The sequence below is a fragment of the Neovison vison genome, chromosome 12, assembly GCF_020171115.1.
Source record: "Neovison vison isolate M4711 chromosome 12, ASM_NN_V1, whole genome shotgun sequence".
Lineage (NCBI taxonomy): Eukaryota > Metazoa > Chordata > Mammalia > Carnivora > Mustelidae > Neogale > Neogale vison.
This window is the reverse complement of record NC_058102.1, coordinates 32,696,643-32,720,350: the sequence shown is the minus strand read 5'-3', so window position 1 is coordinate 32,720,350 and position 23,708 is coordinate 32,696,643. Positions and strand designations below refer to the sequence as shown.

Here is a 23,708-nt window from a genome sequence, read left to right as displayed (position 1 = left end):
AGTCAGCATTTATAATATTTCCCCAAAGAGATGGGCCAGCCACTAATTCTGCTCTACTGGAGAAATGCAAATCTCTCTCTAATCTTCTTCAACTATCTTCACCTTGAATATGTGGTCCTTTTTTTCCCCCAGCCCAGCTGGCTGGGATGAATGAAAACAGAGACCTAAAAGCAGATATGCTAAATCTATGGTTATAATTTTAACAAAAGCTATATTACTGATATAACAAAGAGTTGGAAAAATGGAAACATTAAATTGTTCTTCCCCCTCATTTGAATAATAATTACTCCTTTGGGTAAAGAGAAAAGTTAAACAATGTGTTTGAGAGAATCCTTTAGATCCCAGTGGGACCTAAGGAAAAGCTTAATGCACTGTCTTTTCTGTTCTTAAATCAGTAAAAATTAAAATGGGTATTAAAAAAAAACTATTCACAGTTTGGGGACCCACGAATAAAGGATACATTTACCCTAATCCTTTCCAGGACAATGTGAAAAGACAGCTTTTAAGGATTCTCTAGTAACCTAGGTAAAAGTGAATCCAGAGGGCTGAGAATGTCTCTTTGCTCTTGAAAAGGGAAAAGACACAAGACAGCCATAGCAAGTCTCATGTGGTCCCTGGGCACCAAGAGCAAGCAACAGGATTTCCTTTTGCCTCTGACAACAAGACACCTGGCCGAGAGAGAGAAAGCAGGCAGATGTTGAAGGGATCCATGGTCATAATGAGAGAAAATTACAACAAAGAGCAGTGTAAGGATGTCTGTCAAGAATTAGGTGGGAATACAGAAACCTCAACAGATGCCAATGTGGTGGGGACACGGGACATGCTTGTACATGGCAATAGATGTCAGTCTAGGACAAAGGAAGCATGAAGCCCAGATGCCTCGCCATCTGATATTACTGCATTATATAGACTTCAGAAATTAAACCAATCCAGAAAGAAAAGAAGAGGGGGCGGGGCAAGCCAATTTTGATTTGACTGAAAACCCAAGCCTGACAATACTTTCAAGCAAATAAATTTACTTAGAATTGATTTGGTTACCTTTGTTTTACTACCAAGCAGAATGGGAACTCAAAAACTAATTGTAGTTATAAGAAAAAATAAAATTAGAATAATTATCATATTGTCATCACTTGAATTTTAGAGCCTGAGAATATATAACCACAAAACATCCTCTTGATCTCCACAGGAAGAAAATACTACTCAATTATGTAAAATATTTGACAAATAAATTAGGATAGAAAACATGTTACTAATTGATAACCCTGTAAGCAGAACCCTAGAATGGTAAGAATGGAAAATCAAATGGAAGATGAGAAAGTTGAAATAGTATAAATAAAACAAACACACACAGACACACACACACACACACACACAAACAAATTCTCTTGAAAAGCTGGTAATGAAAGGATATAGGAAACAAAAGAGTTAAAAGTCATAGCTAAAAAGATGTATGAGGTCAAGCCAAGGCTTTTCTTGCTTTATTTAAGATTATAGATACTAGATCATGTTTGACTGATCAAAGAGGGTATGTGCTAGAAATCAAGATGCTGAGAGGCAGGAGACAGAAAAGCTAGAAAAGTGCAGGAGGAGCAAAGAAGCACAAATGAAGGGACTGGATTTGGATTAGAATAACACTTTCTTCATGGTCATGAGAAGGGGAGGCAGCAGGTTAATTTTTAGATATAGTAGCAAAAAGATTAAGTAGTTACTGTCTAATGCATTCTTTCTGGTTGGAAATGAAGCCATACACTGAGATTAGTAGATAGAAGAAAGAAGTAATGAATGATTTAAGCAGATGGCTAAAATGTGATTTTATTGTGGAGATAAGTAGAGTAAACTTTCTGGAGAAACAGTTTCTTGACTGCATTGTGGAAAGCCAACTTGAGTGTGGTGAATGTGAAACAACAGTACTTCCAACCTATTATTTGATGCTTGGCTTTTGGGATATAAGCATAGAGAGGGAATTGTCCATAGTTACACTCTTGACAGGTATGTGTGAGATCAAGACTATTTTTTAAAGGACTACTAGTAAATATGATATGACCAGAAAGAGAAGATGGGTATGGAGGAATAATGTGAGAGTAGAGGCAGCTAATCAATAGTGAAGCAACTAGGGATCAAAGAACTGGGTACCTTCTCAGTGAAATGAAAAGGTACTGTTGAAGGTACTCATTGAAATGGTGGTAGCTGTTAGGGTGGTCAGCTGATGAAATTATCAGTGATTTGAAACAAGTTAATAGGAGATCTATAAATGTCCAGTCTCAGAAAAGGACGAGGGAAAACAGCAGGCAAACCAGAGAGTTTGAATGTGATAGAGGAAGCAGAGAGAGGAAGCAAGGGAGAGTCCTTATTATAAGGAATTTGTGTTGTATATATTTTATTGAGTTTTCAGGCAAATGGAAGTATCTTTGAAGATAGAAAGTATCTCCTTTTTGGAATAGGCTTCCTTGTAAGAAGCCAGTCACAGAAAAAACTCAAATAGATGGGAGAAGTATTAGTTATATTATGAAGAGCCTTCAAGATATAAAAGAATAGATTATATCATCTTTGAAGTCTCTTCCGACTAGAAGATCTCTTCTGAATTTGATTTATCCATATAACATCCATAGTTTTTCCTTTTTCTCTCAAGTTTAATCATTAGCAAAACTGACTATGTCTTCAATCTCTTCTTTGAATGTCTCTCTCACCGTCTTGTCCTAACTTAAATCTGGTTCCTTCCTGATGATACTGCTTCTTCTGTAAACCTAATAAGCCTGGGACTCAACGTACAGTAGGTACCCTTTCTTTATTCATTACCCTATTCCATACAAATGAATTTCTTTCTCTATAAAACATCTCCTTGGCTGTTGTTGTCTCCCAGGTCTCCTCCCTCTGTTCTTTGAAATATTAGCTCCTGGTTCACTGCAAATATCTCCAAAACTGCTTCTTCAGCAGAGAACTCAAAGTCCAGAGTCTAAGACCTAGACCTTTCCATTTTTCTTGACCATCTTGGTCCCCACCCTAACTTCAAAATGCACTTCTGTGATCCTACCCATGCCTTTGTTGTTACTAATCACTGCCACTCTCCCCAAACCTCAATTTCAAGCATGTCTAATACTACAACGTTCTTTTTTTTCCAGCTCAATCCCTCTAAAGGCCCAACTCCAACAGTGCTTTGAAGCCAGTGAGACCTTAGTATATTTCCTTATCGCTCACCCCTGGTACAACACCACACTTCTCTTACTATTAAGCTTAAGTTTAATTGTTATGATAAAATCTCTCACTTATATGCAACATCAGCTCTTTTGTTTTCTGTCATATTTGTTTATTCTCTTAGCTAAACCACAATTACAGTTAAATCTAAATCTCCACCAGCTGCACATCTAAACCTGCTCCATCATACCAGCCTGGAAGAAACCCCAAACCATCTGGACTAGTTTTAAACTTACATGCACTAACTCATACTGTATTTTTATAGTTCATTCACTCTTTTACTCTACTGTAAGATTTTATTGTTCTAGGTCCTTCTGCTTCAAACATTACTTCTCCCTCTCTCAGTTAGTGACCATTCTTCTTATTTCACTGAAGAAATAAAGCAGTCAGGAGAGAAATTCCAACCACCACCTCCCCCAACACATCTATTTTCCTGTATTTGTACTTGAGTATTCTAACTTTCTTTCTATCATGAGAATGGACTGCACTCCAACTAAGTGTGAATTTTCCATTATGTACACAGGTTCATCTCCCTGTTCTTTCTCAAAGACATTGCCACAGCAATTTTCATTTTGCCTTTCTTTATCAAATATTCCCCATCAACTGGTATATGACTGTTAGTATCAAAATAACATGCAGTTATGTTGTTCATCTTATTAAAAGAGACTATATTGATATCATTTCTCCTTGCAGCTATCACCTTATTCTTCTAAGTATAAAGTAAAACTACTTGAAATAGCTCCCTATTCTTGATTCTTTGAATGTCCTTCTTCCTATTTTTTCTCAAACCTACTACATCATATATTTATTGCCACAACTCCAACAAAACTGCTCATTTTTTTGTCACTATTGATCTCCACACTGCTAAGTCCAATAGCCAATCCTTTTATTTTTTTGGATGTATCAGAAGCAGGTGGAATCATAGATCATTCTCTCTAACTCAAAATATTTTATTTGGCCTCTTTTCTAATATACACAAGCCTGGTTTTCCTTCTACTTTTCTGGCTATCTTTCCTCAGTCTACTTCCTTGTTCTGTCTTTTTTGCTTTTTCTTTTTTTTAAAAGATTTTATTTATTCACCTGACAGAGAGAAATCACAAGTAGACGGAGAGGCAGACAGAGAGAGGCAAGCAGGCTCCCTGCTGAGCAGAGAGCCCGATGCGGGACTTGATCCCAGGACCCTGAGATCATGACCTGAGCCGAAGGCAGCGGCTTAACCCACTGAGCCACCCAGGCGCCCCCTTTTATGCTTTTAAAATATCTAACACATAAATAATGTGAACTATAAGATTTAGTCTTTGAACCATATCACGCTACTTGATTCCCCTAAATGACCTTACTGAAAAATCTTCAACTGATCATTGTTTTCTCTTTCAACATGAGTGTTAAAATCTTCAACTTGATCTGTAAAACCATTTATAATCTGATTCCCTGCTCCTTCATGGACCTCATCTCCCTCAACATCCTTTAGTCATCTCCTATTCCTCCTTCATAATTTTCGAACCTGCCAGCGACACACCCACGTAAAAGTCTCTACCCTTTCTGTTCCCCTTGCTGGGGATGCTCTTCCTACACGCCTCTGCATTTCCTTCAGATCTTTATTTTTAAAAATCACATTGTCAGTGAGACATTCCAGCCTACTTTAACTAGAACTGTTATACCATCTCCTACACTTAATATCCCCTTATCTTGCCTTTTTTTTTTTCCGTTAGAACTTACCACTGCTTCACATAAGGAATAGATTCCACTGTTTCTTGTTTATTTTTGTTTCCCCACTAGAATAAACGTCTTCATGAAGGCAGGGATTTTGTCTGTTTTGTTTACTAATGGGTCACAGAGCCTGTACACACAACAGCTCCTCAATAAATATTTGTTGAATAAATGAATAATGTCACTTGTTCCATTTTATAATCAGTGTCAAGTTTGAAACTCACTATACGTTAAGCAAACTTCTACAAGAACTGTGTTATTATTTTTCAATTATGTTACTCCTCTTGGAAGTCAAGTTCTATACCAATAAAATTTCAGATTTGATTACTAATAGAACTGGTGTTAAGAATGTGATACCCCGGGCACCTGGGTGGCTCAGTTGGTTAAGCAACTGCCTTCAGCTCAGGTCATGATCCTGGTAGTCCCAGGATCAAGTCCCACATCGGGCCCTCTGCTCATCAGGGAGCCGGCTTCTCCCTCTGCCCCTTGCCCCTTTCATGCTCACGCGCTCTCTCTCTCAAATAAATAAAATCTTTAAAAAAAAAAAAAAAGAAAGAAAGTGATACCCACTTTTGTGGATCTCAATTCTTAAACAAATTTTTTTAAAAAAAGACTGAATTTATTCATTAGGTCTTTCAAGGTGAATTTCTAGCATGCCATAACATTAGATTCTTAGAATTCTTACCTCTAAAAATGAAGAGTTTAAGATAAAAGATTGTGGAAGCCCTTTCATTATAAAATTTTATTAAATGTCTATCCACATCTAAAGCCAAGGGAGAAAAGATAAAATTAAGAAATTATGCTCAGTTGTGTATTAAAGGTTTCTATGTATTGTGTTTCAAGGGAGATACTTGGTATATAGTAAGCATTCAACAAATTTCAGTTATTATTGTCATCATGGTAGCTCTATTAATCTCCTTAAGATGGATTAAGAAAAAAAAAGCCAACAAAGATTTTTAATTGAGCTATGCTCCCTGTGTACAACAAAATAAATCTTATGATTGAGACAAAAATCTTTCAGAAAACAAATAACCTATAAATGATATAAACCTAAGTACAAAGCAAACAACTGCAAATTTTTGTGTTCTTTTTCAGAATATGATAGTATAATCACAAATATATATTTTATCCATGGTTAAAGAGTAACTTCCAAATTTAAACACATATTTTTCAAACCCAACTTTAAATTTAATAAGTAGTATTATAATAACATTGTATGGTGATCATGTAGTAGCTACATTTTCAATGAGCATAGCATAACAAGCAGACTTATTAAATCACTATGTCATACCCCTGAAATTAATGCAATACTGTGTGTCAACCATACTTAGAAAGGAAGGAAGGAAGCGAGCAAGCAAGCTAAAAATACAATAACTAAAAATGCATATTTTTAGATATGGAAATTTAAAACATTCTTTTAATAACATTCAAATTTATAAAATCTACATTCTTCTTGTTATATATTTATATAAGGTGAAATACAGATATTTCTCTAAATTGAAAGAGTCCATTCCTAATATAATATTCCTTATGAACTATCCATAGCTAAAAGGCTTCTCTAAGGACAATAAGAAGCACCAATTTTTACCTCCAGTTACAAAACTATTAATTGATTCACAACAATTATTTTTGAAATTACAAAGGTATTTGAAGCAAAATGTTCACTTCCATTTTTAGTAAGAGGCCTTCATTATTCCTTTCCAAATTATTACAGACAATATTGGAAACTCTTCCAACTCATAGAAAAGTCCAACTCAGAGAAACAGAGAATGGCAACAGAATGCTGGTTGCCAGGGACTGAGGAGTGGGAAATTGGGACTGGTAATAGAGTACAGACTTCTAGTAGAAAATTTCGAAGAAAAATGGAAGGAAATGATTCCTTAAAATTAGTTTTTAACTGAAAAAAAATTGAAAGACTAAACATAAGCTTTTATTAATCAGAAACAAAATAGATGATGTATTTATTAAAATAGCATTGAATTTTTTTAAATGTGTATTTTGAAATTTTAATACTTTCTTCCCTGATTTTTCAGTTCAGATGTGTATGAGTATACTTGCACAGTGGATCTCCTGCAGTATTTTGTCTATACCATGGAAAGTTAATGCGTGTTTTGTTAACATTCCTATATTAGGCTTCTTAGCTTTTAGAAGTTTTCACAAAAACTTCAGTCTTGATGGTCTTCCATAGAACAATTTTCCTTCAGAAAGACATATCAGTCTGATTTTATTTCTAAATGCTTTATGTCAAAACAAGTAATTTTGACACATAAACTTGGGACTTGTTATTTGGATCCACATAGTTCTTGAGTGAAGATTACTGCCTCCAGAAACCATTTAATATAAATGATATTTAAAAGAGTTTCATAATATATTTTATTTTATTTTTTTTTTTTTAAGATTTTTTTATTTTATTTATTTGAGAGAGAGAGACAGTGAGAGAGAGCATGAGCGAGGAGAAGGTCAGAGGGAGAAGCAGACTCCCCATGGAGCTGGGAGCCCGATGTGGGACTCGATCCCGGGACTCCAGGATCACGCCCTGAGCCGGAGGCAGTCGTTTAACCAACTGCGCCACCCAGGCGTCCCATAATATATTTTAATATATGATTTTATTTCAGGTTGTTCTAAGTTATCATTCATAGACATTTCATAAAAAATGTATAGTCTTTTATCTTTTGAAGTTATAGAACATATTTCTCTTCATAAAAAAAACCACATTCTTACTTTGTGCACAACAGTAACTAAGAAAAACAAATATTGAATAAATAATTTTTTTAAAAACCATTGCAATGAGTGTCCCAAAAATACAACTGTCAAATTTCTCTGTCGTTAGGTTTTAGAAATATTGAGTTAAAAACTAGCAAACCAATGTGCTTTATTGGTACCATTTAAAATACCTAAAAAGTAAAGAACACTTGAACACTGTGCTATATTATAGGCAAAGAAAACTTTCTTTTTTTCTCTCTTATTTTGCCTATATTATAGGCAAAATAAAACTTTTTTTAACTCAGAATACAAAATGATCATCCAGGAACAGTCCTTGAACTCATGTATAGAAAGTATCCAGGAAATTTTCAGAAATTTAATAAACACAAGAATGGCTTTGCCTGTGTACAATGATTCATCTTAATTTTATTCCTATACAATTTCCTGAGGTTCTTGCGTCATTTAAGGGCTCTTCCAATTCAGAGAGTCTCCTTTTCAATAAAATGTCCCTTCAGATTACAAAATATAATAGGGAACTAACCACAAGCAAGAGGGTTGGCTTAATTCTTTCATCATTTTTCAGCTGCATATTTAAAAGTAAACCAGTATAATAGCATCCATTAAAATCTTTTCTATATCACATTTTTAAAAAATGATCTTCACATATTAGATTTTTTTTTTTTAATTTTGTCAGGTCTATCCATTTATTTGGCATTGATAGTTAACAGAAATAGTTAATCTATGGTTCTTAGGTCTTATTCTGACTTTATTTGTATCCATGTTTGTGTATTTGGGTCTCCTTCTACATTTAAGGTACACTCTCCTGTATGAATTTTCTGAATCCAACAAAAGCATAATAAATACTGGCTGATCAAAACCAACTGAGAACACATGTCTCTTTGCAAGTGATATTGGTAGATTATAGGATTTATCAATAAATTCTTCGTTTCCTCCTGCCTCCCCAAGGCTTGGTATTTATGGAGTAGACTTCCATAAGTAATTAATTTTAAACATTGTCATGTGACTTGATTTAACCAATGGAAAAATGACAGGGTGCCATTTCTGAGTTGAAGCCTTAACAGAGTGGCATTATGCATTTCTGTTTCCCCCCTATTCCTTAAAAATGCCATACCACCATTAGCCATTTGTGTTTCAGCCAGCCTACCAGAATGAAAATACATGATCAGAAACCTGTGGTCTTAAGTTTAGATTAAAATATCCTAGCTGAGATTAGCTGACCTGTAGACCACTGAGGTTTAAATAAATAATTATTCTAAGCCATTGAGTTTCTGGGGAGGCTATTATGCAACAGTAACATAGCAGAAAACTAATATTCCCTAGCATGTATTATAAGCATATATTCAAAGCCTTTAATAAGACTATAAGAAATACAGAAAGACAGTTAACACTTTGGAAGATTATTAATAGTAAAAGCAGCATCGTGTCTTAAATCTTCCCTCCTGAGTAGTGTTCACAGGTGATGAATTATTCTCAAAATCAAGGTTATGAAACATTAAAGATATTTTAAGAATGTCTCAAAGAGTGAAAGGTGTAACATTTTACTTATAAATACATAAATTACCACTTAAGGGAAGAATTCAATGATAACAAATATTGTATTATAATAAATAATACATAAAATCATTATATAATTGATATAATGCATTAATATCATATTTTATGTAAATAGGTGTCATTCTCAGATACTTTCTGGCTTCCATTTAGATGCCATAAGTACCATGTAGAGTTGATACAAGAAATATTTCTTCATAAAGAAATTGAGAAATAGCCATAAAACTTTTAAAATTTTAATATTAGAGTCATGTTATATACAAAGAAAGCATATTATTCAATTATATATTGCCTAAAATTGTAACACTCAGTCAGTGTTTAAGTCAGTGACTTAATAATTTATGTTGTGAATGTATTCTATGTTTGAAGAGTAAATATGCTTCAGAGGAAGATGAGCTTCCCCTGGAAAAAAATATTTTATATTTGATGAAATGGCTGGGAATTACTGCCACAAGATGAGATATTGCAGTTTTCACATAAGTTTTGTGACTATGTTACATTTCTGAGTCCCTGAAGCTCCTGCTTTTCTAATCTGCTCTTTACATAAAATAAAGGCTCACAAGGATGGAAGCACAGAGAAAATAATCAATGGATTTCTTTATTTTTAGTGTTAAATGAAACCCAGATTTTACCAAATTTATAAACTTCATTAGATTTCCAAATCAAATATCCATCCCAGATACCTCTTTTCACTTCCAATTCTATAGGAGTATTAGTCAGACATCTGAAATTTGACAGGTCTGAAATTAGATTCACTTCTACTTTTCCCAGCTATGGGTGGTCCATTTCTTCTTCCTTTTTTTTTTTTTCTTTTTTTTTTTTTCCCTCTACTAATAGCTAAGTAGTATAAACATTAGCATCAGCAAAGATCACAACAGGAAGAAAAAGGCACACTTAAAGGCAGTAATTTAGGAGACCTTAATGCAGGGACAGTTAATAAATATGAGAGCAAGTTTAAAGTAAGCTATTAAAGCATGTTGAATTGCTCTGAGTTTAGCAACCACAGGAAGTCATCAACATCATTTGTCCTAAAAAGGTGAGGGTGGGAAAATGTATAGAATGTAGGGAGGGCACCAAAGCTGGTGCTGTAGCTACAAGACAGTACTGTTCAATAGTAACTATGGACTTCAGTAGAGTAACTCAGAAAAAGGGCAGTCTATCCCTTAGCAGAGAGACAGTTGCAGAAGTGAATACTGCAACTTCAATCTCCCCCTCACAAATCTCTTTCCATTACAACTTCCATTAGCCAGACTCAACAGGAAGCTGGGAGGAAAGAAAAAGCCACTGATGAAGTTAGTAAACATTGGTCTTGTGGTGCCAGTGCAGGGTGGAGAAAGGTGAAAAGTAAACCTGGATGAGTAAACACTGAATCTAACATACCTATCCAGTGTTTCAAAGCAGAAGCAAGAGAATCTAAATCTGTCCCTCATCTTCAACCCATCCAGATCCAAAATAGATTTTAGTTCATCTAAATCCCCAATGGAAGAATTCTGCCTCTCTCATCATTCATTTTTGATGTAAACTTTATTATGAAACCCAGGATATTCTGAATATAATAAAACCAGTGTTATTAATCTAAGTATGGATGATAGTGTGTCTTTGCAGGAATCCCCTGAGATTCCATTAGTGAAAACTATCCTCTACATGTGTCACTAAGAACAAAGTAGCTATGTCAGGGCACCATATCTGAGGCCCTTCCACCAGAGTATGTACAATTTCATGACAGAAACTTGAATCCTTCAATTAAGGGCGTTGGGGGGGGAGGTAAAACATAATCGGCTACACATGTGTATAAGGTTTGGGGAAGAGGCTGAAGTGACACGTAGAAGAACCATGATGCAAGGTCATTCTGTATGCATCAGGCTGCACTTCCCTTAAGAACTCCTGAGCAGTGAAGAGAATGTTCCTGCAGGTAATTACTGAGCTGGAGAAATATTAAGGCTGTTCACCCAACCTTCTCTTCCCTAGAGGGTAGTTAGAGCTACACCCTATGGGGCAGAGAGGAAAGGGCGTACCACCTGTGTTACACCTGTGTAAAATAAAAATGTTTTTAAAAGGCTCTTCACCACCTACTGAAGACATCCCAAGTTTTAAAATTTCTAGAATACCTAAATTGTACAAAGAAAGGCATATATATTCAGATTCTAAATGAGCACATAAATGAAGCAGTTTGTATCTGGAGAATAAAGAAATTTCCTTTTTCAGTGTAATCAAAGTATCTTGAAGAACTAAAGAGATATTTGGTATAAAGTACCTGTTTCAGAAGATATTCACATACTATTATGAATGTAATTTATGCTTTGCATTTCTACTTCTGATTTTGAAGTCCAAGCTTCACAATACAATAGGCATAGGTTCTTACAATACCGATGAGTTTCAAAAAAAGTATGAACAAAATGATACAATTACTCCGGGAAATATGAAGAAAAAATAGGTGAATTCCAGAGATCTGTCTCTAAGACCAAACTCTCAACAGCAATTTCTTTTCCTCTCCAGTGTTTAATCAATGCCTGCTGGACATGTCTCTTGAATAATGACGACTAAATGGATTGATGCATGCATACACAGATGAATTAATGAATGAAAAAATCTGGCTCTATGAAAGAATCTTCTTTTTCATAAAAGTACTAAAATATAAATAGAACATTGTCTGGTAATGCGTCAGAATCAGATATGTCATGACTGAATATCCCCATATGAATCAATGAGGATTTCTTTCAGTTGCAGAAACAGAAATCCAACTTCAGAAAGTTAAACTAAATAAGGATTTGATTCATGTATCTTTAGAAAAAAATATTTTAATGTGGCAGAATCGTAAAGCCATCTATTCCTTGGCAAAGAGCACGTCACTCTCACTGTTCTTTGGAATGAATGGCCTTTGCTCGAGCCTGCTATAGGGGCTAATAGGGGGTTTGTTCTTCCAGCACACTTTCCCCCCCTCTCTCATTCAGTCTGTTCAGGGGAACTAACACCCACATTTTCTAGTAGGAAGAGTCAGTGCATGGAAGTTCTCTCAAGCCTGGCCAAATTGTTACTGCTCTCTTAGACTTGCCTGTTGCAAGGCAGAGCATGAACTTACGGTGTTAGTGTCTACTTGCAAACTCTCTAACTCACTTTCCACAAGGCAACTAGAGGGATCTTTTTAGTATATGTGCTGCCGAAGCGAGCACAAGAGGGATCTTTTTAAAGAAGAAATCTTACCATGTCCACTCTTTTGCTTACAACCCCTTAGTGGCCCAGAAAAGTACCTCCAAAGAGAGTCCAAATGTCTCAGTATATCCCATAAGGCTGTTCATGGTCTGCCGTCTGTGTTTCTCAGGAGAGCACAATAATCATTTTAGGGTGAGAAAGTCACCCACCGTGCTAGAAACCTCTGCAGTGAAATCTTGTCCCATATCTACCAGATCTTGGTAATGCTTTTCCTCAGTCATCATGACATTAAAAAAATAAATAAATAAAATAAAATAAAATCTCTAGAGATTTCCAAATGTTCATAGGAAAGCTAGAGAGCCTCCTCAGTGTGGACTATTTCTCACTTAAACACTAAACTACTTCAATCAGCAGTGAATTACTCACAGTGCGCTTAGTAAGCAATGTTTTCTCTTACCTTAGATATGTCTATAGGCTCCTCTTCTGAAATAGTCCTTCATCTCCAGAGATGTAACTAATTACAGAAAGACCAGCAAATATCATTTCGGATATTTTGTCTGTGCCTCCTCCAAAAAATAAACTACATCTTCTTCCTAAGTCTTATCAAGGCATCTTACACTTACTCTGGATAGGACACATTAAAAATATCACAAGAACTAATTACACGTTTGTCTCACCTGCTACATTCAAAGCTAGCTAGAGGCAAAAACATCAACCTATTCAGAATTGTGCTCTCTGTTCCCAACCTATTATATTTCATACCAGGTACTGACTCAGATGAGATACTTACACGTAAATGGGTGGATAAGGATGGCACTAAACTTGAAAGTAGATAACCTGACTTTGAATCTGCACTCCAATACCATTTGTGGGATCATAGTCAAGCTGCTAATAAATTCACAGCATCCTCTGATGCTCCCTATCTTGCAGGGTTTCAGCCAGGATTAAATGAGGTAATGTATGTAAAATCTCTTTACATACTGATTTACAGCTATAATCATTTTAAACTCAAACTGTAATTTTCTAGATATTAGTAGAAATGCTGTTGAGCCATAAGGTTCATTTTCCTAAGTGCCTTAAAAACTTTCTGAACTGTGTAGCTTGTTAGAGAATGTAAATGGCTGTCCAACTAGGCCTATATTTAAAAACAATTAGTCAATTCAGCTATTTCATCACCTGTACTTGTGTGGAGGTTGTTTTAATTTGCATCAAAGTAGCTACTCATGAGGTTCACAGCTACAAATTTCACAATTATTTCTCCTAAAAAAATACATTTTTCCAAGTTCTCTAAAATTTTTATGTTAAAACTGGACAAATCACAAGTAAACTATGAAAAACACAATAGTTTGTGGCCATCTATGTGTTAATAAAGGTTTCAGGGTGATACTTTTTTTCCTCTCTCAGAACAGATTTTGCTACAATTTTCCCTTAATTAATATAATTGATAACAGTTATATAGCTATCTGGCATTTTAATCATGCAGATATGTCTTTTTATGCCTAAAATGAAATTAAAACCTGCTAGCAGTCTTGTACTTCAAGTGGTAGCTGGAAAGGAAATTAAAATAGAGCTGGTAATAAGTGGTTGATATGTTTAATTTGAGAGATCACAGACCTGGGTCACACACATAGGAAATGGATAGCAGAAAATACAATGACAAATGCAGAAGGAAAGCTCCTATCCACACAGTGAATTGGGCATTGTCAAGTCTTTAATAACAGGCTCTGCAATACCTAAGTTATCAAGCACAATTAAGGCCAAAACTTTTGATTAGCATCAATTCTTATGAGATATAGGAACAAACAGGATCCAAACCATATACTACTTACTCATTGCTATTTCATTTATCAATATGTCAGTGGGTATTTGGTTAAGGAGACCTCAATATACTCGAATTTCTTTCGACCAAGCATTCTGTAGTTCATAAGAGAGTGTTTAACTTTGATCTATTAATATACTAAACACTAATACTAAAGACTATCAGGCACACTCAATCTAGACACTGGGATCAGCTCACTTTCAGATAATATAGGGAATCAGAAATGTTACAAACATTAGACATGGGCCATAACCTCTGGATAAGATCAGAAATTTATCATTATAGGAATTGGGAGGATGACAAAGAGCCAGAAATTTAACATTTTATTTCCAGGTCTATGTTCCTCAGTGAAAACTGAATTGGTGGGGATTTTGGTTCACATTCTTAACATGCCAATCTCTTCAAGGATAACTGGCTTTTTCATTTGGGAATCATATGAATGAAGACACTAGATGAGGCAACGACTGAATGAGAGTACCAAGGAGTAATGTAGAAAGAAGAGAAGGAGTCCTGAGAACAGAACTGAAGTTACAGTAGGAGAAGGAATAGTCACGGTCAGAAATATATTGTATAATTTCATGTAAAACCAAAGGAGAATACCAAAGGGAGTGGTATTCAACTACTGAGTATTAGAGACTTGAAGGGGTATTAGATGTGAATTTTAATGTTATTCGAGTCAGAATATTTTTCTCAGCATTTACACAGCCATATCTTAGAAAATGATCAGGAAACGGAGAAAATTAAATTTTTTAAAGATATCAGTAAGAAGTTCAGCCAAAGCATTTTTGTTCAGTTGTTCACATAAACAATTATTAATGATTAAATGTGTTGAGTGGTTTTTTTTTTTTTTTTCAAGATTTTATTTATTTGACAGACAGACAGAGAGAGAGAGAGAGAGAGAGAGCACACACAGCAGGGGGCTCGGCACAGGGAGAGAGAAAAGCAGGCTCTCCGCAGGGCAGGGAGCCCAACGTGGGGGCTCCATCCCAGGACCCTGGGATCATGACCTGACCCAAAGGCAGACACTTAACCGACAGCCTCCCAGGAGCCCCAAAAATGTTGAGCATTTAATTATAAATTTTAAGTTGAAAAGGAAATATACCTTTCTTCAACTTTTTTTTTTTCTTCTAAATTTCTTTAGAAAGTAGCAGATACTTAGTGCTTTCTTTTTCTTTCACCCACTCATTCTGGTACTCATCCTATCTGGTTTAGACATCCTAAACCTGCCCCAAGCCTCTTCTCTCAATTTAGATCATCTAGTCAGCAACAGTAGCTGAAAACATAATTAGAAAAATATTAAGAGCAATCAGATATCTTTGAATGGCAGATTTTCTCAATACTCAGATACTTCTTATATTCCATCCTTCTATGTAATAGACTATTCTTTTTATATTTTATTCTACTTTTAATGTTATATAGAAATATCCCTGACAATGTACAACCTCTGGAGTACTTTACCAAATGATCAGTCTTTTGTCATGTTAATTTTTAAATTGTATTAGTTTGCATAAACTATATAGAAACTTTCACTTTGGTAAGATTTCTGATGTGAAACCTACGTCTTCATTCAATTATTTTATACAGAAATAGTAGCTGTCACTGAATGCAAAGTAGTAGATTTTTTTCTGATGTGATTTTTCCTTTTCAGAGACAAACCATTATCTTTAAAGGATCATAAAATGGGTAACAAAAGGGAATAAAGAAAAAACAGTGCAAAGTATCAGCTTTTAAAAATGTTTCTTGACTTAAAAAAATGGCAACCTTAGATCTTTTTAAATCAGCTAAATAATTCAAAACAAGCATGGATTCTATATAAAATTTCTTGGGTAAGTTGGCTGGGAAAACACTGTTGCATGGCAAAAAATTCAAATCACTTTTGGATATTAAATAGTATGAAATTCAAAACCTATGACTCTCCTTGAATAAAATCTAAAGATATCTATTTGAGAAAATACTGTCCTACAGTAAGCAGAGTTTCACTTAGCTAGAGCAGAGATTTAAATTAAAGTTAGTACCACTGTATCACATATATGTTAAGAACCACTGAGAATATAAATTTACCCAGATTGAATGGTAATGATCAAAGCTTATTCAGTTCAGTTACAGGAACAACTTCGGTCATCTTCAACCCCACAGAATACCTAGCATACAATCAGAGCATGATAGGAATCAACATATTTGTTGGACTATTGATTTTATCTCCCTGGTTCCCAGATGAGTAAAAGGAGATGGAGTGTATGTTGTCAAAATTTGACAAATGAGTAGCCGCCTTGAGAAAGGTCTATGGAGAGAGAGAAAGAATAATTTGGTTTACACAAGTTTCTATAACTCTATACAAATGCAGTCGTTACACAAGAGCTGAATTAGAAGCTCATAGGATAGGAACATATTTCCCAAGAAGGTAATAGCTCAGTTGAAAAAGCTATCACTATGAATCATTTTTATCATAGAGGTCCCATTCTCAAGGAGGCTGATTTGGCCCAAATACATGTTTTTGTTTGTACTGCACATTGCTTATCTTAATCTGAGTATCATTAGGCAGGATCTATGCTCTCTCCCCACTATTCTTGATCATTTTAAATTAGATATAATTTAATGTTTTACATTTTTGACTGGCTCCCAAAGGTATTTAGGTGAGAGATGCTTGATAACTAGCAAATCATTATGGAAATTTGATCCTTGTAATATTCCAGGTCCAACATATCAAATGAAACCAAATACCACAAAGCCTACAAACCACATGGTGATGGGATTTTCCCTGTAATCTATTTTTCTTTATTTGTTGTGACAATACTCTCATACTTTTAAGAAGTATTAATGAGTTACGTGTGTAGAGGTCATTGTGAAAGAGCTAATATCATAAGGAGATGTAAAATCAGATCACAATCAAAGAGGACTAAGAAAAGCTGGAAACTACTGAACAATTAGCTCTACTAAAATTAGCTCTTCCTGCAAACTTCACCAAGTCTATTCCAGCCCCAGCCAGAGTAGTTTTGAGCCAGAATAGTTTTGAATTTCAAAATGACTATCAATAGATCAATGGATAAAGAGATGGCAGTATTTTCTCAGAGTGGAATATGTCTCAGTAATAAAAATAAATGGATTCTTGCTACATGTAACAACATGGATGAACTTCGAAGTCATTATATTGAGTAAAAGAAGATAGACTAAAATAGAACATTCTGTATAATTTATAAAAAACTACAGAAAAGGCAAACACCTTCAGATAAATAGTAGATCACTGATTGTCAGGGACAGAAGAGATTAATGAGGGGACGGGGGAGAAGAAATTACAAAGGGGCCTGAGGAAACTTGGGAGTGAGACACCTACCCATTAGCTTAATAGTGATATCAGTTTCATAGATGTATACACATGGCAAAACTTATCAAATTATAGACTTTAAATATGTGCCATTTATTTTATGTCAATTATACTTCAATAACAGTTTAAAAGATGAACACACGATCAGAATGGCAATGAAAGGCACAAGAAAAATAAACCTGGGGGGTGCCTGGGTGGCTCAGTGGGTTGGGGCCTCTGCCTTCAGCTCAGGTCATGATCCTGGGGTCCTGGGATCGAGCCCGGCACCAGGCTCTCTCTTTGCTCTGTGAGGAGCCTGCTTCCCCTCTCTCCCTGCCTGCCGCTCTCCCTACTTGTGATCTCTCTGTCAAATACATAAATAAATACAATCTTTAAAAATAAATAAATAAATAAACCTGTCAGTCACATGAATCGGAGATTGATAAGCAAACACCTTTCTTATAAAAAATCTACTTAGCCAAATTCCTGTATCTGTTTCTAAAACTTAGAACAAGGAGAGATAGGCAAATGATTTCATGTTTAATGGAATTGAGCCATAGGAGCCTTATGTATCCATTTATATTTTAGGGTAGATTTTCATTAGGAGTATTTAAAAATTAGTGGTCTCCCATCCAAGTATAACCAGGCCCAGCCCTGCTTAGCTTCTGAGATCAGACGAGATCGGGCACATTCAGGGTGGTATGGTTGCTCAAACTCCTTTCCCCTAACCAGTACTAAAAGGAGTATTATCAGTATTTTCTTCTGTGATGCTGCTTCCTTGCTTCCACATTAGTCTCAATAGCAATTGGCATATATTTTTCTTTAGCTGTTAGTATACCCAGTTAGACTTCAACCTAGTCCTTCACTTATGGTATGTCTCCTTAAAGTGATTTTCAACAACACTATGATGGTTAGTTATATGATTCAACTTGGTCAGGCTATAGTACACAGTTATTCAATCAAAAAGTAATTCACATGTTGCCGTAAAGTTATTTTGCAGATGTATTTAACCACTATAAGCAGCTGACTTTAAGTTGATTTAAGTAAATATTACCCTGGATGATGTGTATGGACCTTATCCAACTACTAGAAGAGCTTAAAAGAGAAAACTGGTGTTTTAAAAGAAGTAACTCTGCCTCAAGACTGCAAAATCAGGGGCACCTGGGTGGCTCAGTTGGTTAAGCACATGCCTTTGGCTCGGATTATGATCCTATGATTCTGGGGTCCTGGGATGGAGCCCTACATCAGGCTCCCTGCTCAGTGGACAGCCTGCTTCTCTCTCCCTCTCCTGCTCCCGCTGCTTGTGTACTTTCTGTCTCTCTCTCTCTCACACACAAAAATAAAAAAAATCTTAAAAAAAAAAAAAAAAGACAGACTGAAACATCATCTCTTGGTCCAAGCTTTTGGCCAGCTGGCTGGCATTACTAATTTCAGAGTTGCTAGTCCCTACAATTACTTGAGTTAATTCCTTAAAACAAATCTCACTACTTATATCAATGTATATCATATTAGTTTTGGTTCTCTACAGAATATAGACTGATATGATTACTAATATAATATGTACTGGTGCTACTGTTTTACTACATTTTCACCACAAAATTTAAAACATATATTTTAATACTTCAAGGATTATTTACAAGATGATATTTTAGATAATAATAACTAATATTTAAAGGCTGGTTTATAATTTTCACATATTTGTTTCTTTGTTTCTTTTCTTCTAATCTCAAAATACATGTATTAGTCCAGTCAGGATGCCATAACAAAATACAAGTTTCAAAACCTTTTTTCATCTAATATTAAAATATATGTATTAGCTCAGGCTGCCATAATAAATATGATAGACTGGAAGTCTTATTAAAATTATCTCCCATTAAAATTTTTTCTCATAGTCCTGGTGGCTAAGACACCTAAGATCAAGGTACTGGCTGATTAGGTTCCTGGTAAGGACTGTTTCTTGCAGAAGATCATTTTTTCTTGCTATGTGCTCACATGGCCTTTCCTTGTGCAAATGCACCCAGGTAAAGAACAGAACATGTCTCTTCTTTTTTTTTTTTTTTTTAGATTTTATTTATTTATTTGACAGACAGAGATCACAAGTAGGCAGAGAGGCAGACAGAGGGAGATGGGGAAGCAGGCTCCCTGCCGAGCAGAGAGCCTGACGCGGGGCTCGATCCCAGGACCCTGGGATCATGACCTGAGCTGAAGGCAGAGGCTTTAACCCACTGTGCCACCCAGGTGCCCCTTGATTTCTCTTCTTTAAGGGCACTAATCCCATCAGGAGGGTCCCACCCTCTTGACCTCATCTAAATCTAATTACCTTCTAAATTCTCCATCTCTAAATATCATCACTTTAGGGGTTAGAACTTGAACATCTGAATTTTGAGGAGGACACAGTTCAGGCCATCCCAATATATAAATGTTCTTCTCCAAGTCACACTAATGATTTATATCCATTGGAGTTTGATATCCCTTCAAACATTATCACATATTTTGTTTAAGGTGATTTTAACAGCCATTACATCAAGTAGACTAAGTAGCATATCATCACTACTTGCCACAGAAAGAAAGAAAAAAAAAATAAGCTCTAACACTAAAAAAGCCAAATGACTCACTCAGCCTCAAATACTGTCAGCAGAAATAACAACAATTTCCTTACAGCTTATAACAATATTATTATTTTGTTACACCACACTCTTCAAAATATCTTCAGGTTCATAAAAGAAAGAGTAATATACTGGTATGGAATACAGAGTATAAGGACAGTTTCAAAAAAAACTCTTTAGTTCTGGCAGTTCTACAGATTTACCTTCACCAGCCTGAAAAGTAAATATTCTAAAAACAAAGTAGTAATTAGGTTTCCAAAAACCCAAGTGTTAGCTTCACTTCAATTTTATAGTAACCCTAACAGGCCTTTACCAAGTTGAACTAAATTATTTTAAAAGTGCTGTTGCTGACTGATTTATGTTATGATCAGAATAGTTCTCAAAAACTCTGTATGAAAAATGCAAAAATTGCCTAAAAATGCATTTTGTGTATTGTACTAACATATATTTTCCCCAACTGAGGGGAACAGGTGCTGAGAAACAGAGGCTTTTAATCCTATTTTAAACAAGAAAAGTATTTTTTAAATAAATACTTGCAATGAAATACGGTAGACTAAATGTATTGACAGGGTGTCTTTATATGCATATGCATGTAAATGTAGAGATCTGAATCTGTGTCTACTTCATCCCCTTTTCTCTAAACCATACCACTGGAACACTTTGTTCCTTCACGCTACTAGAATGATTTGAAAATGCTAGTTTTAGGTAATACCTGCATACAGCTTAATATTTTTATATCTGGATTATCGTTCTTCTTAGAATATATATTTTTGCTTAGAAATGTGAAGGATGGTCACAAATGGAACTGTATACCTGCCACAGTAGAGACAGCTCCCTACAATATAATATAACCCTGTTCTTGCCTTCCCACTGACTTTAACCTCAAGGCACTAAAAATAACCATTCTGTCTAACAGTAAGTAGTAATTCAGTTTCCAATTCAGCTAAAACCGTAGCCTCACCTCAATTTTAACAGCTGAAATTCTTATGTCCTCTATGGGTCATATCTGGTCACTTTTAAAACCTCTTAAATTCAGTTACTATGGAACTAATGGATACCACATATAGTATCCCCAGGGTGAACTGAAAAGTAAGTGAGAAAATGCCTTTCTCTAACAGCTTCTTTTCAAAAGTGTCCAAAGAACATTTTATATTGAGCACAATTTATGGGACACTTTACATTTTTCTTATGATAGGTGGCTGAGCTGTTGATTGAGATCTTACATCATGAGCTTCTCCTGAAATTCAACAAATCGCATTTCAATTACCCAAGGTTCCTTTGGTTCTTACATGGGTGTCACAAAAATAAATTGCTATAAAGTTTTGCAATCATATACCACTAAAGGTTTTGCTAGACCAAGTTGGCAGGTTATCACAGAAACATATATTTGGATAAAGACGAATCAAAGGAATTTTGATAAGCCATACCTTAGAAAACAAAGGTAGTACACTTTTTTATTTCTAAGTGCTTTAAAAAAATAACTTTTATTTAGCACAATTCTTTATACTTTTTCCATTACTCTTTTTTTTTTAATCAGCTCATTAAATCACTGACAGCTTTTTGAGATCACTACATTTACTAACTTGCCCTCTCCCTTATAGATAAGAAAACTGAGGCACAGAGAAACTTAGTAAATTTCCTCAACTCATTCAGATGGTAAGTGACAAAATCAAAACTCAGAGGTTCTCTGGTTCTGGAGATTTCTGCATGTAATCATATTTACATATTACTAAAATTTTCAAATTCAAATAAATGCAATGAGGCAAGTACAAAGAAGTTGAATCATACTCAAATCCATGAATGGTAGATATTTTATTAGGCAAAATCAGTAACTCTGAGGATCACATCATAAACTTCTGCAAGAGCTCACTTTCTCTGCACTGATTTTATGGTTCTGATACCATGGCCCAACATTCCCTGAACACAAAAAATGAGCAGAGCACTATGCGGTTGACAGATTTAGAATGAAATATAAGAACCTATTTATATTTCTTAGCTTATAGATGAAAAGGCAAGCATCTTTTCAAAATAGCAAATGGCAAATGTAAAATGAGTGATTCGAATAATAAATTCGATGAGAATTCAGAGCTGTTTGAGACTCCCAATGGTATCCAAAATGGAGTAATAAAGTATTCTCTTGCCTGAAACAACCAAACGAAAAAATGTATGAAAAGGGAAAAAAAGTATTTGCACATCGTTTCAAAGACACTAGTTCAGGCAAGGAAGGACAGTGATCCCTGAGAAATAAGAAACTACACATGAAACCAATATAATATTGTATCAACTATCCCCTCCATCCCCCCGAAAGTAGTAAGAAACAAAATGCTGAATCTCACAGTGCCTCTGCTTACTGAGAGTATGTTCGGGCCATACCAAAGGGGAATTTAGGTACAGTCCCTGAGTTTGGGTACATTTTGCTGAAAGTAGGTTTAGGGAGAGAACTGTAATATAACATGAATGAATCTTAAAATAATTACTTGGAGCAAAAAAGGCAGACAAAAAATTGTATATAATTCCACTTACACAAAACCCTAGAAAATGAAAAGTTAATTGACCCAGATCAGCGATTACCTTGGAGGGGGGTTCAGGGCACAGATATGTAGGGAAGGATTACATAAGAGCATGAGGTAACTTTTGGGGGTGATGGTTATATCCAATATCTTAATTTGGGTGGTATTCTCAAAGGTGTATAAATATGCCACAACTTATCATACTGTACACTTGAAATAAACGTAATTTATTATATTCACTAATATCTCAAAGTTATAAAAATGTCTGGTTTCGGCTCAACATTTTAGGAAAGTTGGGCTTTAGAAATGGCTTTGTTATGAATATCGTATTTGTGTCCCTTCAAAATGCAAAGGTCACTAAATTCTAATAGGTTGATATTAAAAGGTAGGACATTTAGGAAATAATTAGGTCATAAGGGTAAATTTTCATGATAGGATTCATGTCCTTATAGCAAGAGGAAGAGAGATAGCTAGCCCTTTCTCTCCTCCGTGTGATGATACAACTAGGGAGATGGACATTTAAAAATTAGGAAGAGGGTCTTCACTGGAATCTGACCATGCTGCTATTGTGATCTTGGACCTTCAGCTTCCAGAATTATAAGAAAGAAATGTTTGTTATTTAATCTACCCAGTTTGAGGGAATTTGTTATAACAGTCTGAACCTATTAAGAGAGTCCTAATGGAATGATAACATTAAACAAAAGAAAATAAAAGGAAAGACTGTGCTCTGTTGGATGAATGGTATAAGCAGAGCAGCACCATGTTGTTTTTGGAGGTCTGTAACTTGATTAGTTTGGCTTGAATATTAGTTAATTTGGGTCATATGAGAAAGTACAGAGGTAGTTTGGGATTTAATATTATTGTGGGATAGCTGCAATTATCTACAAAGAAATTGTATTTATTTTCTATTGCTGCATAACACCTACTACAATTTAGTAGCTTAAAATAATGCAAATTTATTATTTCACAGTTTCCATGGATCAAGGGTCAGCATGAGTGTATTAGTTTCCTATTACTACTGTAATAAATTACCACAAACAGCTGCTTAACATAATACAGATTTATTCTGTTGTATTTCTGGAGGTTAGAAATCTGAAATCAATTTCACTAGAGTAAAGCTGAGTTGTGAGGTTTTGGCAAGACTG

General features: G+C 35.1%; 1 protein-coding gene across 8 annotated transcripts in view; it reads right to left on the bottom strand.

The window, feature by feature from the left end:
- MGAT4C (MGAT4 family member C) overlaps positions 1–23,708 on the bottom strand; it is a 710,876-nt gene that overhangs the window by 639,645 nt on the left and 47,523 nt on the right. The window contains exon 1 of one of the 8 annotated variants that reach the window (XM_044228889.1): positions 12,785–12,821. The exons of the other annotated variants lie outside the window; for them this stretch is intronic. The gene's annotated coding sequence lies outside the window, so the exon portion shown is untranslated. Of the gene's footprint in view, positions 1–12,784; positions 12,822–23,708 lie in introns of those variants that run through there. 8 annotated transcript variants of the gene reach the window in all.